Genomic DNA, 13,551 nt, shown 5'->3' with positions numbered 1-13,551 from the left:
TGTCATCTGCAAAGGATGATACGAAGCTGTGACTTGTATTTTTGTCTATATCTGATATGAGAATAAGGAAAAGCAGTGGTGCAAGGACTGTACCCTGAGGTACAGAGCTTTTCACTGCACTTGGACTAGATTTTATATGGTTGACCGTTACTCGCTGAGTCCTGTTTGACAGAAAACTGAGTATCCAGCGTCCTACTTTACCGGTTATTCCCATTGACTTCATTTTGTGTGCTATCACGCCATGGTCACATTTATCGAAGGCCTTTGCGAAGTCCGTGTATATCACATCAGCATTCTGTTTCATTTCTAATGCCTCAGTGACTTTGTCGTAGTGCTCAAGTAGCTGTGAGAGGCACGATCTTCCCGCTCGAAATCCATGTTGGCCTGGGTTATGAAGGTCATTGGTCTCCATGAAATTGGTGACCTGACTCCTAATCACTCTCTCAAATACTTTTATGATGTGCGATGTTAGTGCAACTGGTCTATAATTTTTTGCCAATGCTTTGCTCCCTCCCTTGTGTAGAGGGGCTATGTCTGCTACTTTAAGTGCATCTGGTATCTCCCCCGTGTCCAAGCTCTTCCTCCACACTATACTGAGTGCCTGTGCTACCGGCACTTTGCATTTCTTTATAAACATTGAATTCCATGAGTCTGGACCTGGGGCCGAGTGCATGGGCATGTTTTCAATTTCTTTTTCAAAATTTAGTGCGCTCGTGTTTATATCAGTTATATTTACCGGGGTTTGTTGAACCACTTCAGTCAACCCCCTTGAACCACTTCAGTCAACCCCCCTGAACCACTTCAGTCAACCCCCTGAACCACTTCAGTCAACCCCCTGAACCACTTCAGTCAACCCCCTTGAACCACTTCAGTCAACCCCCTGAACCACTTCCGTCAACCCCCCTGAACCACTTCAGTCAACCCCCTGAACCACTTCAGTCAACCCCCTTGAACCACTTCAGTCAACCCCCCTGAACCACTTCAGTCAACCCCCTGAACCACTTCAGTCAACCCCCCTGAACCACTTCAGTCAACCCCCTGAACCACTTCAAGTCAATCCCCCTGAACCACTTCAGTCAACCCCCCTGAACCACTTCAGTCAACCCCTCTGAACCACTTCAGTCAACCCCCCTGAACCACTTCAGTCAACCCCCCTGAACCACTTCAGTCAACCCCCGTGGCCGGCCTCTCATACGATATTCAAAATAAAAATTTGATAAACACCTCCAAATGACACCTGATCAACCGGGCTATGATTCCAACCTGTCCTCTCGCTTAACACATCGCACTGCGTCTCGCAAACCATTCCCAACGTCAAAATATGACGTACTAAAAATTCATTGAGCCTCGCAAAATTGACGTTATGTCCCCCCCCCAACCTCCCCCCCCCCCTGTTCCTCTATTCGTTGGTCCTCTGTTAAACTACGATTCGGGCAATTACGTACATCATTTTTGTGACGTTGGGAACGCCTGAGAGAACGGGTTGATGGTTCATAAGTCAGACTTCAAGCAGCTGCAGTTAAAACAGCCTGATTGACCCGACTACCAACCAGGAGGCCTGATGAGAGACCGGGGCCCGCGGGGACATGGATCCACGTAAGCAACACAAGGCAGGTATGGTAGGGAGAGCGAGACCAAACACACATCTCTCCTCCGTCTTGGGGGGAGGCATAATAGGGAGAGAGAAAATGAGAGAAGATGAAGGCTTGGGAGGTATAAGAGGGAAGGGGGAGGGAGAGAATGAGGGGGACCAGGAGGGAGGGGAAGGGGAAGGGGGGGGGGGAGGAGGAAGGACAGGTGTGCACCCCATCCTCCTCCTCCTCCTCCTCCTCCCCCTTCTCTCACCCCCTTCAAGGACATCAACCTCCTCGACATGATTAAAACTCGACCACAAGCACTGATCAAGGTCCATCAAGCACTGTCTCTACTGAACACCTCCAGACGCCTCACTCCCTGTCTGTTCTCCACACCTTCCCTGTCTGTTCTCCACACCTCCACAATTCCCCTGTCTATTCTCCACACCTCCACAACTCCCCTGTCTATTCTCCACACCTCCACAATTCCCCTGTCTGTTCTCCACACCTTCATAACTCCTCTGTCTGTTCTCCACACCTCCACAACTCCCCTGTCTGTTCACCACACCTCCAGGCGCCTCACTCCCTGTCTACCTCCAACAGATCTCGTAAATTAACCCTACAGAAGCATTTGCTACAGCATTTACGCTACAGGGCATTTATTCTCCGATATTTAAATAATGATCCCTGTGGGAACTTCCCCAAAAGTCGGGCACGGCTATGTTTACGTGTAGTACTTAGGGCTCGTGGTCTGGGTTAAGGTGCTACGTAACTCATCCTCTCACCTGTCGTCTGACAGACTAAGCTGCTGTCAGCGAGACGGGAGTGATCATCGGCTACGAAGAATACATGTTGATATGCGAGTAACCCTGCTAGCTACCTAAGCCTGTAGGCTGTGTGTCCAAGGGAGGGAAGGGTGTGTGTCTACGCAGCCTGTCCTCCTAAAGTTTCCATACGTCAAGAAACAGTAATACTAAAGTGCCCATATCCTAACCTACCAGAGGACCCAAAACAGAACAACGGGACAGTACATCAATTGCGCGAGCCGCTTCCATTTTCTAATCAGACTAGCCTTTGGCAGAATATACGTCAAAATACGACGTTCTGTTAGGAGGACGGGTTGATCCGAGGGGATAGGTGGCTGGCCGAAGTTTGGGGGGGGGGGAAAGAGGCCGACTGTGGTTAATCGAGGCACTGCAGCCCTGGCAGAGGCAGGACTCCTATGCACGACACACCGTTATCACTGTCGCTATCAAGGATTGACGGTCAAATCCTCCACAGATGAACAGGAGGCAGCGTGTACCAAATTAACTTGTCACACACGGTCTCAGCCCAGAATTAACGTTATCTTGAGGTTATCTTGAGATGATTTCGGGGCTTAGCGTCCCCGCGGCCAGGTCCTCGACCAGGCCTCCTTTTTGTTACACACCCCAAGGAAGCAGCCCGTAGCAGCTGTCTAACTCCCAGGTACCTATTTACTGATAGGTAACCAACCCGTCTTCTTAAAAATCTCACCCACGTACTATATAATCAAATAATTGTCAATAGAGTCTAAACACCTCACCTAACCTGCCTAAGTATAACTATACAACAAATTCTAGCAAGGGAAGGGAATTATCAGGGAAAGCGCCAAGCCATTATGAATATATAGCACTGGGAAGGGGTCAGGATAAGGATTTGGGATGGAACAGGGGGAAAGGAATGGTGCCCAACCACTCGGACGGTCGGTGATTGAGCCCCGACCTGCATGAAGCGAGACCGTCGCTCTACCGTCCAGTCCAAGTGGTTGGGCTAGACGGTAGAGGCTTGACTAATCTACCGTCTAGTAATCTGATGACTAGACGGTAGAAAAAATTCTAGCAAATATTAAATTTTTTATAGAAAATACCACTTATGATTAAACTAAATAAAAATTAATGAATGCATCTTTAAGGGTCAGCTGCAGCTTGGACAGCATGCATAGACTGAGTATTACGGGCTTTAGTGGTGTGTTCCGAGCCGTAGGCCTATAAGAAGAGCCTATAGTCCCATCTCCTGGCATAAAATGATGATCTCAACCCTGCACCAGGTTGACGAATGTAACACGGAAGTTCCGGCGAGGAACGTCACTCCACTGAGATGTATTTGCCTAAAGATCAGGGGCCAGATTCACGAAAGCACTTACGCAAGCACCTACGAACGTGTACATCTTTCCTCAATCTTTGACGGCTTTGGTTACATTTATTAAACAGTTTACAAGCATGAAATCTTCCCATTCAACTGTTGTTATTGTTATAAACAGCCTCCTGGTGCTTCCGAGCTCATTAACTGTTTAAAAATTGGAAACAAAGCCGCCAAAGATTGAGGAAAGATGTACAGGTTCGTAAGTGCTTTCGTGAATCTGGCCCCTGGAGTAGTCATCAACACGCAGTCACAGCCAGAGTGAACCGCAAAATCAGGTAGGCAGTTTTTTTTTCTAGCACAGACGTGGCCACACATTTACAATGCTATCCAGCATATATACATTTTCTCCTGTCCTCCGCAGACACGATTAGAGGTTTGTTAAACATATAGTTCAGTGATTTATTGCACAAACAACCAGAGAAGTTGGTTGTAGTGCTTAGTGGCGGTGAAGGGTTGAGAACAGTATAATTCTCGAGCTCCTAACGTGGACACGTGAAGTTTAAAGTGATTTGGGGATGAGAAGAATCGCCGCACTGTAATTGTTTAGTCTCGTGGTAGCTTAGAGAGGGAGTGACATTCAGTACGTGGACGCCTCGAGCTGTTGGTGGACGCAGCGTGCATACAGGCAAATGTTTGCTTTACAGGAGTTACCACATGTTGACACTTTTGTTCTCTCTCTTTATTAAATAATATATAATATAAAGGTCATATATGCATCAATTTACAAGGGAAATACTATATTACATATAGTTTATATAATTCTCACATATAGTTTATATAATTCTCAGTAAACCAGTGTTTCCTATCATCACAGAGCATGATCCTTAAACCCCAAATGTTATACTTGCTGAGTGATCTATGGTCGGCCCGGAGGTGTATTTATATAGTGAATGCCAAGATGAATGGTGCCACACAGGGCCATATAGTCCATGAACGCCAGAATCGACTGAGTAAACAAGGCGGTCATGCAAGCACAAGGAGGGCAGCCTACTTGCAAGCAAGGACACGACGTTTGTTTGTCGTGGCAACAATCAAGGACTCAATGAATGCACAAAACTTTTAAAGTGAACTATGTAAGACTCCCACCACCACCTCGAACCCCCTTGGTGTGTGTGTGTGTTAACCAGGACTTTGTTTGGGAGGTAACGGTGTGAAGGATTGAAGAAATTGTTTATGTAATAATCTAAGATAAGGTCTGATAAAGACCTTTTGTGCCCTCTGTAATGCTTTTGCGCTACCGCTCACAGGATGAGTATGGGGTGCACAATAAACTAGCCGGATGTTATTCGTGTATATTCATCAATAAAGGATCAGCATAAGCAGAGTCGGGGATAATTTGATAACTAGACTGCGACGAGTCCTCCCCCTCCCCCTTCCCAGCTAGATATGCAGCTTTTAATGCATGCAACAGGTCATGCATTAATTCTATTATATCTGGGAAGCCAGGTGTTGAGTGTGACAGTTTTGGAGTGTGTTTACTGCTATTTTATGCTGCAGTTGGTGAGTATTACAGTGTTGTTGTGTTTGTGGTATATCTAGTGTGTTAGCACTTGTGTCAAGTTTATTGTTATGCCTCACTATTTATGGGGAGGCTGTTATTATTAGTTATGCCTCACTATTTATGGGGCGGCTGTTATTATTAGCTAGTGTCAGTAAATTAGCTAGTGTTAGTTAGTGTCACTATTACTAGCCAGTGGCATTTATCCTGGTTTCATTACTCCTACCTTCGTCAATGATACAAGCTTCACTCAATACACGAACCAATTTTACGCACAATATTATGCTGCGAGGAGAGAAGGAGGCTTTTGTGCATTTGAGATTGTCTGTCGTAGTGATGGTAATTAAGGTCTCCGCGTGGCTGTGATACGAGACCCGGGCCAGTTGAAGACAAGGACCATTTCTGGCCACAGTCGCACACCGACAGTTCGAACCAAGGAGGAGGAGGAGGTGCACTTGGAGTTACCTGAGAGACCGGTAAGTGGGTGTATATATATAGCCTCTCCCAGAGATTGCATGTTGAAAGCAAGATCTGGACTGTGTAGTAATTAAGGTAGCTCCTGGGTGGAAGACCAGAGTGTTCCCAGTGTGTACTAGTGTGTTGGGAGAGTGGTTTACAGTCCCCGGCTGCGAAGGGGGTGCCGACATGCCGGTCAGAGGGGGAGGTTCAAGCAGGCTGTTGGGAACAACATGCAGCAAGAACTTCACTACTTGGAAGGGGTCAGCGGTGAACTGGGGATCTCCTTGGCCCTGGTGCTAAGGAGGGAATGTGAAAAGATGCTACAAACCCTTCACCGTAACCCGTGTGTGTGTGTGTGTGTGTGTGTGTGTGTGTGTGTGTGTGTGTGTGTGTGTGTGTGTGTGTGTGTGTGTGTGTGTGTGTGTGTACTCACCTAGTTGTGTTTGCGGGGGTTGAGCTCTGGCTCTTTGGTCCCGCCTCTTAACAGTCAATCAACAGGTGTACAGATTCATGAGCCTATCGGGCTCTGTCATATCTACACTTGAAACTGTGTATGGAGTCAGCCTCCACCACATCACTTCCTAATGCATTCCATTTGTCAACCACTCTGACACTAAAAAAGTTCTTTCTAATATCTCTGTGGCTCATTTGGGCACTCAGTTTCCACCTGTGTCCCCTTGTGCGTGTTCCCCTTGTGTTAAATAGACTGTCTTTATCTACCCTATCAATCCCCTTCAGAATCTTGAATGTGGTGATCATGTCCCCCCTAACTCTTCTGTCTTCCAGCGAAGTGAGGTTTAATTCCCGTAGTCTCTCCTCGTAGCTCATACCTCTCAGCTCGGGTACTAGTCTGGTGGCAAACCTTTGAACCTTTTCCAGTTTAGTCTTATCCTTGACTAGATATGGACTCCATGCTGGGGCTGCATACTCCAGGATTGGCCTGACATATGTGGTATACAAAGTTCTGAATGATTCTTTACACAAGTTTCTGAATGCCGTTCGTATGTTGGCCAGCCTGGCATATGCCGCTGATGTTATCCGCTTGATATGTGCTGCAGGAGACAGGTCTGGCGTGATATCAACCCCCAAGTCTTTTTCCTTCTCTGACTCCTGAAGAATTTCCTCTCCCAGATGATACCTTGTATCTGGCCTCCTGCTCCCTACACCTATCTTCATTACATTACATTTGGTTGGGTTAAACTCTAACAACCATTTGTTCGACCATTCCTTCAGCTTGTCTAGGTCTTCTTGAAGCCTCAAACAGTCCTCTTCTGTTTTAATCCTTCTCATAATTTTAGCATCGTCCGCAAACATTGAGAGAAATGAATCGATACCCTCTGGGAGATCATTTACATATATCAGAAACAAGATAGGACCGAGTACAGAGCCCTGTGGGACTCCACTGGTGACTTCACGCCAATCGGAGGTCTCACCCCTCACCGTAACTCTCTGCTTCCTATTGTTTAGATACTCCCTTATCCACTGGAGCACCTTACCAGCTACACCTGCCTGTCTCTCCAGCTTATGTACCAGCCTCTTATGCGGTACTGTGTCAAAGGCTTTCCGACAATCCAAGAAAATGCAGTCCGCCCAGCCCTCTCTTTCTTGCTTAATCTGTGTCACCTGATCGTAGAATTCTATCAAGCCTGTAAGGCAAGATTTACCCTCCCTGAATCCATGTTGGCGATTTGTCACGAAGTCCCTTCTCTCCAGATGTGTTACCAGGTTTTTTCTCACGATCTTCTCCATCACCTTGCATGGTATACAAGTCAAGGACACTGGCCTGTAGTTCAGTGCCTCTTGTCTGTCGCCCTTTTTGTATATTGGGACCACATTCGCCGTCTTCCATATTTCTAGTAGGTCTCCCGTCTCTAGTGACTTACTATACACTATGGAGAGTGGCAGGCAAAGTGCCTCTGCACACTCTTTCAGTACCCATGGTGAGATCCCATCTGGACCAACAGCCTTTCTAACATCCAGATCCAGCAGGTGTCTCTTGACCTCCTCTCTCGTAATTTCGAACTCCTCCAATGGCGCATGGTTTACCTCCCTTTCTCCTAGCACAGTGACCTCACCCTGTTCTATTGTGAAGACCTCCTGGAACCTCTTGTTGAGTTCCTCACACACCTCTCTGTCATTCTCTGTATACCTGTCCTCGCCTGTTCTAAGTTTCAATACCTGTTATTTCACTGTTGTTTTCCTTCTGATGTGACTGTGGAGTAGCTTTGGTTCGGTCTTGGCTTTGTTTGCTATATCATTTTCAAAATTTTTCTCTGCTTCTCTTCTCACCCTGACGTACTCATTCCTGGTTCTCTGGTATCTCTCTCTGCTTTCTGGTGTTCTGTTATTCCGGAAGTTCCTCCACGCCTTTTTGTTCAGTTTCTTCGCTTCCATACATGCCCTATTATACCATGGATTCTTCTGTTGCTTCTCGGATTTTTCCCTTTGGGCCGGGATGAACCTGTTTACTGCCTCCTGACACTTTTGGGTAACATAGTCCATCATACCCTGTACAGACTTGTCTCTGAGGTCTGTGTCCCAAGGTATTTCACTTAGGAAACTTCTCATCTGTTCATAATTCCCCTTTCGGTATGCCAGCCTTTTGATTCCTAGTTCTTTTTGGGGGGAGATAAGTCCTAGCTCTACCAGGTACTCAAAGTTCAATACACTGTGGTCACTCATTCCCAAGGGCGCTTCCATCTTAACTTCCCTTATATCACATTCATTTAGGGTAAATATCAAATCAAGCATTGCTGGTGTGTGTGTGTGTGTGTGTGTGTGTGTGTGTGTGTGTCTGTGACTGTCTTGTTCCAGTTCCCCGTGCACAGTCAATAAATACTAATCTGTCTTTCCCAACTCACTACAATGTTGCCAGACACTCTTAAAGAGACGCTTCTTTCTGTTCCTCACTTCTCTTCCTCACACACAGACACACAGAGACACACCCGTGAGGCACAGTAACAAAAACAGCGGTGGACGAGGCATCCAGAGTAATTCTGATGTTTAAACGTTGTCACTTCACACATAGGTGAAAGAGCCATGTTTGCTACCAAACATTTGCCGACTTGTGTTTGCTGTTTTAACTTGGCACACAGTGTATCGTGTTTACTGCCGTCTCTCCCCCCGTTTTCTGTGACAGGCAGGCGCTGAGGCCGACGCCAGGGATGCAGGTGGAGAGGGAAGTGAGCGACTAAAGTAAGGAGTGAGAGAATGGAGGGATGAATGAGGGAATAAAGAAGAAGATACCTGATGTGTCCACAGTCGGGTGATGCTTGCATGATAAGGCAATGTAAATGGTTTTTTTCATATTGAAACTCAAAGCCTTTTAGTTGAAACACGCCTTCCCCCCACCCCCCCGGAGTTGAAACACGCCTATTCCCCGCGGTCGAAACACGCCTACTGCCGCCCCCCCCGGTATTTTTAAAGCATTCATTTTGCGTCTTAGATATTTCTGCTTTCAAAACACTTCGTGCTCGATTCCTTTATTGTGTTCAATAATGCAACTCGTCCTCGACTCAAGTCCATTACATCCAGCGGTCGACCCCACAGACGCATTCATAAATTTTAACATGCTGTTCATTCAAAACGGGAATTTTCTCAAGTATAAATTAATATTATAATATATTAGCATATTGTGTATATATAGGCATAGGATAGGTTAAGTTAGGTGTTTAGGTTCTGTTGGCGATTATTTGTATTTGTAGTACGTGGGTGAAGCATTTATAGCGTTGTGATTCGAACAAAATTCGTCAGTGAAACACTTGTTCCGGATATGTTCGAACGTCAGCAGTTGTGAGTCGTGTGTAAACCGTTTTTCATTCATAAACAGGGGGTTTGGCGGGTGCATGGAATCACTTTTGGGTCTTTGTTTGGAGGACGGGCTGAATCATGACCCAAATTCCCGAGACCATCGCTGATAAGAGTGAACTTCGTACAGGTTTCTATCCTCTTACACCGACCCAACTGCTGTAGGACACCATCCTGGAAGTGGCTAAACACTGCGGCAACTACCCAACAACACTGATCCAAACACAACACAAATCACTCTCCAACAACCAAACAACAACAACAAAAATCCTACAAGAACTAAACACGAAAAAAAAACTGTTGGCATCCACTCGGGTGTGTTAACCCTGTGACCATGACCCAGTTATACAGGACCATGGCCCAGTTATACAGGGCCATGACCCAGTTATACAGGACCATGACCCCAGTTATACAGGACCATGGCCCAGTTATACAGGGCCATGACCCCAGTTATACAGGGCCATGACCCAGTTATACAGGACCATGGCCCAGTTATACAGGGCCATGACCCAGTTATACAGGACCATGACCCCAGTTATACAGGACCATGGCCCAGTTATACAGGGCCATGACCCCAGTTATACAGGGCCATGACCCAGTTATACAGGACCATGACCCAGTTATACAGGACCATGGCCCAGTTATACAGGGCCATGACTCAGTTATACAGGACCATGACACCAGTTATACAGGGCCATGACCCCAGTTATACAGGACCATGGCCCAGTTATACAGGGCCATGACCCAGTTATACAGGACCATGACCCCAGTTATACAGGACCATGGCCCAGTTATACAGGGCCATGACCCCAGTTATACAGGGCCATGACCCAGTTATACAGGACCATGACCCAGTTATACAGGACCATGGCCCAGTTATACAGGGCCATGACTCAGTTATACAGGACCATGACACCAGTTATACAGGGCCATGACCCCAGTTATACAGGACCATGGCCCAGTTATACAGGGCCATGACTCAGTTATACAGGACCATGACACCAGTTATACAGGGCCATGACCCCAGTTATACAGGGCCATGACCCAGTTATACAGGACCATGACCCAGTTATACAGGACCATGGCCCAGTTATACAGGACCATAACCCAGTTATACAGGGCCATGACCCCAGTTATACAGAACCATGGCCCAGTTATACAGGGCCATGATCCAGTTATACAGGACCATGGCCCAGTTATACAGGGCCATGACTCAGTTATACAGGACCATGACACCAGTTATACAGGGCCATGACCCCAGTTATACAGGACCATGGCCCATTTATACAGGACCATGACCCCAGTTATACAGGGCCATGACCCCAGTTATACAGGGCCATGACCCCAGTTATACAGGGCCATGACCCAGTTATACAGGACCATGACCCAGTTATACAGGACCATGACCCCAGTTATACAGGGCCATGACCCCAGTTATACAGGACCATGGCCCAGTTATACAGGACCATGGCCCAGTTATACAGGACCATGGCCCAGTTATACAGGACCATGGCCCAGTTATACAGGGCCATGATCCAGTTATACAGGACCATGGCCCAGTTATACAGGGCCATGGCCCAGTTATACAGGGCCATGGCCCAGTTATACAGGGCCATGACCCAGTTATACAGGACCATGGCCCAGTTATACAGGGCCATGGCCCAGTTATACAGGGCCATGGCCCAGTTATACAGGGCCATGACCCAGTTATACAGGACCATGACACCAGTTATACAGGGCCATGACCCCAGTTATACAGGACCATGGCCCATTTATACAGGACCATGACCCCAGTTATACAGGGCCATGACCCCAGTTATACAGGGCCATGACCCCAGTTATACAGGACCATGGCCCAGTTATACAGGACCATGACCCAGTTATACAGGGCCATGACCCAGTTATACAGGACCATGACCCCAGTTATACAGGACCATGACCCCAGTTATACAGGACCATGACCCCAGTTATACAGGACCATGACCCCAGTTATACAGGACCATGACCCCAGTTATACAGGGCCATGACCCAGTTATACAGGACCATGACCCCAGTTATACAGGACCATGACCCCAGTTATACAGGACCATGACCCCAGTTATACAGGACCATGACCCAGTTATACAGGACCACGGAACTGTGGCGCGGGTGTACCAAGCCTAGGGGTGGACGGGTGGGTGGAATATAGACAGATGAACGCGAGATTGACGGATGGATGGATGGGGTGAATAGATGGGATAGAGCGGGGGAGAAGGGGGATATAGGGAATTAATAGGTGCATGTGGAGGGTGTGTGGGGGGGGGGAAGGGGGATATAGGGAATTAATAGGTGCATGTGGAGGGTGTGTGTGTCGGGGGGGGGGGGTAAACACGAGCGACTTTACCCAAGTGACACAGCTTCTTCTTCGTCAAGAACAAGTGACAGTCTGTACGTGCCGGGTGGTGTCAGGGTCAAGTGTCTCCACCAGCCCCTCCCTCGTGTACTCACCTATATGTACTCACCTATATGTGCTTGCAGGATCGAGCATTGACTCTTGGATCCCGCCTTTCTAGCTATCGGTTGTTTACAGCAATGACTCCTGTCCCATTTCCCTATCATACCTAGTTTTAAAAGTATGAATAGTATTTGCTTCCACAACCTGTTCCCCAAGTGCATTCCATTTTTCTACTACTCTCACGCTAAAAGAAAACTTCCTAACATCTCTGTGACTCATCTGAGTTTCCAGTTTCCACCCATGTCCCCTCGTTCTGTTATTATTACGTGTGAACATTTCATCTATTTCCACTTTATCAATTCCCCTGAGTATTTTATATGTCCCTATCATATCTCCTCTCTCCCTTCTTTTCTCTAGTGTCGTTAGGTTCAGTTCCTTCAGCCGCTCTTCATATCCCATCCCTCGTAACTCTGGGACAAGCCTCGTCGCAAACCTCTGAACCTTCTCCAGTTTCTTTATGTGTTTCTTCAGGTGGGGGCTCCATGATGGCGCGGCATACTCTAAGACGGGTCTCACGTAGGCAGTGTAAAGCGCCCTAAAAGCTTCCTCATTTAGTGTGTGTGTGTGTGTGTGTGTGTGTGTGTGTGTGTGTGTGTGTGTGTGTGTGTGTGTGTGTGTGTGTGTGTGTGTGTGTCTGTGTGTGTGTGTCTGTGTGTGTGTGTCTGTGTGTGTGTGTCTGTGTGTGTGTGTGTGTCTGTGTGTGTGTCTGTGTGTGTGTCTGTGTGTGTGTCTGTGTGTGTCTGTGTGTGTGTGTCTGTGTGTCTGTGTGTGTGTGTCTGTGTGTGTGTGTCTGTGTGTGTGTGTCTGTGTGTGTGTGTCTGTGTGTGTGTGTCTGTGTGTGTGTGTCTGTGTGTGTGTGTCTGTGTGTGTGTGTCTGTGTGTGTGTGTCTGTGTGTGTGTGTCTGTGTGTGTGTGTCTGTGTGTGTGTGTCTGTGTGTGTGTGTCTGTGTGTGTGTCTGTGTGTGTGTCTGTGTGTGTGTCTGTGTGTGTGTGTCTGTGTGTGTACTCACCCAATTGTACTCACCTAATTGTGCTTGCAGGGGTTGAGCTCTGGCTCTTTGGTCCCGCCTCTCAACCGTCAACCAACAGGTGTACAGATTCCTGAGCCTACTGGGCTCTATCATATCTACATTTGAAACTGTGTATGGAGTCAGCCTCCACCACATCACTTCCTAGTGCATTCCATTTACTAACTACTCTGACACTGAAAAAGTTCTTTCTAATGTCTTTGTGGCTCATTTGGGTACTCAGCTTCCACCTGTGTCCCCTTGTTCGCGTCCCTCCAGTGTTGAATAGTTCATCCTTGTTTACCCGGTCGATTCCCCTGAGGATTTTGTAGGTTGTGATCATGTCCCCCCTTACTCTTCTGTCTTCCAGTGTCGTAAGGTGCATTTCCCGCAGCCTTTCCTCATAACTCATGCCTCTTAGTTCTGGGACAAGTCTAGTAGCATACCTTTGGACTTTTTCCAGCTTCGTCTTGTGCTTGACAAGGTACGGGCTCCATGCTGGGGCCGCATACTCCAGGTTTGGTCTTACATATGTGGTGTACAAGATTC

At 47.3% G+C, this 13,551-nt stretch overlaps 1 protein-coding gene across 6 annotated transcripts in view; it reads right to left on the bottom strand.

The window, feature by feature from the left end:
* for (cGMP-dependent protein kinase for) overlaps nt 1–13,551 on the bottom strand; it is a 579,799-nt gene that overhangs the window by 236,229 nt on the left and 330,019 nt on the right. The gene's annotated exons all lie outside the window — the stretch shown is intronic.

Source organism: Procambarus clarkii, chromosome 22, assembly GCF_040958095.1.
Source record: "Procambarus clarkii isolate CNS0578487 chromosome 22, FALCON_Pclarkii_2.0, whole genome shotgun sequence".
Lineage (NCBI taxonomy): Eukaryota > Metazoa > Arthropoda > Malacostraca > Decapoda > Cambaridae > Procambarus > Procambarus clarkii.
Note: the sequence above shows the minus strand (reverse complement) of the source record. Positions and strands in the feature narration are given on the sequence as shown.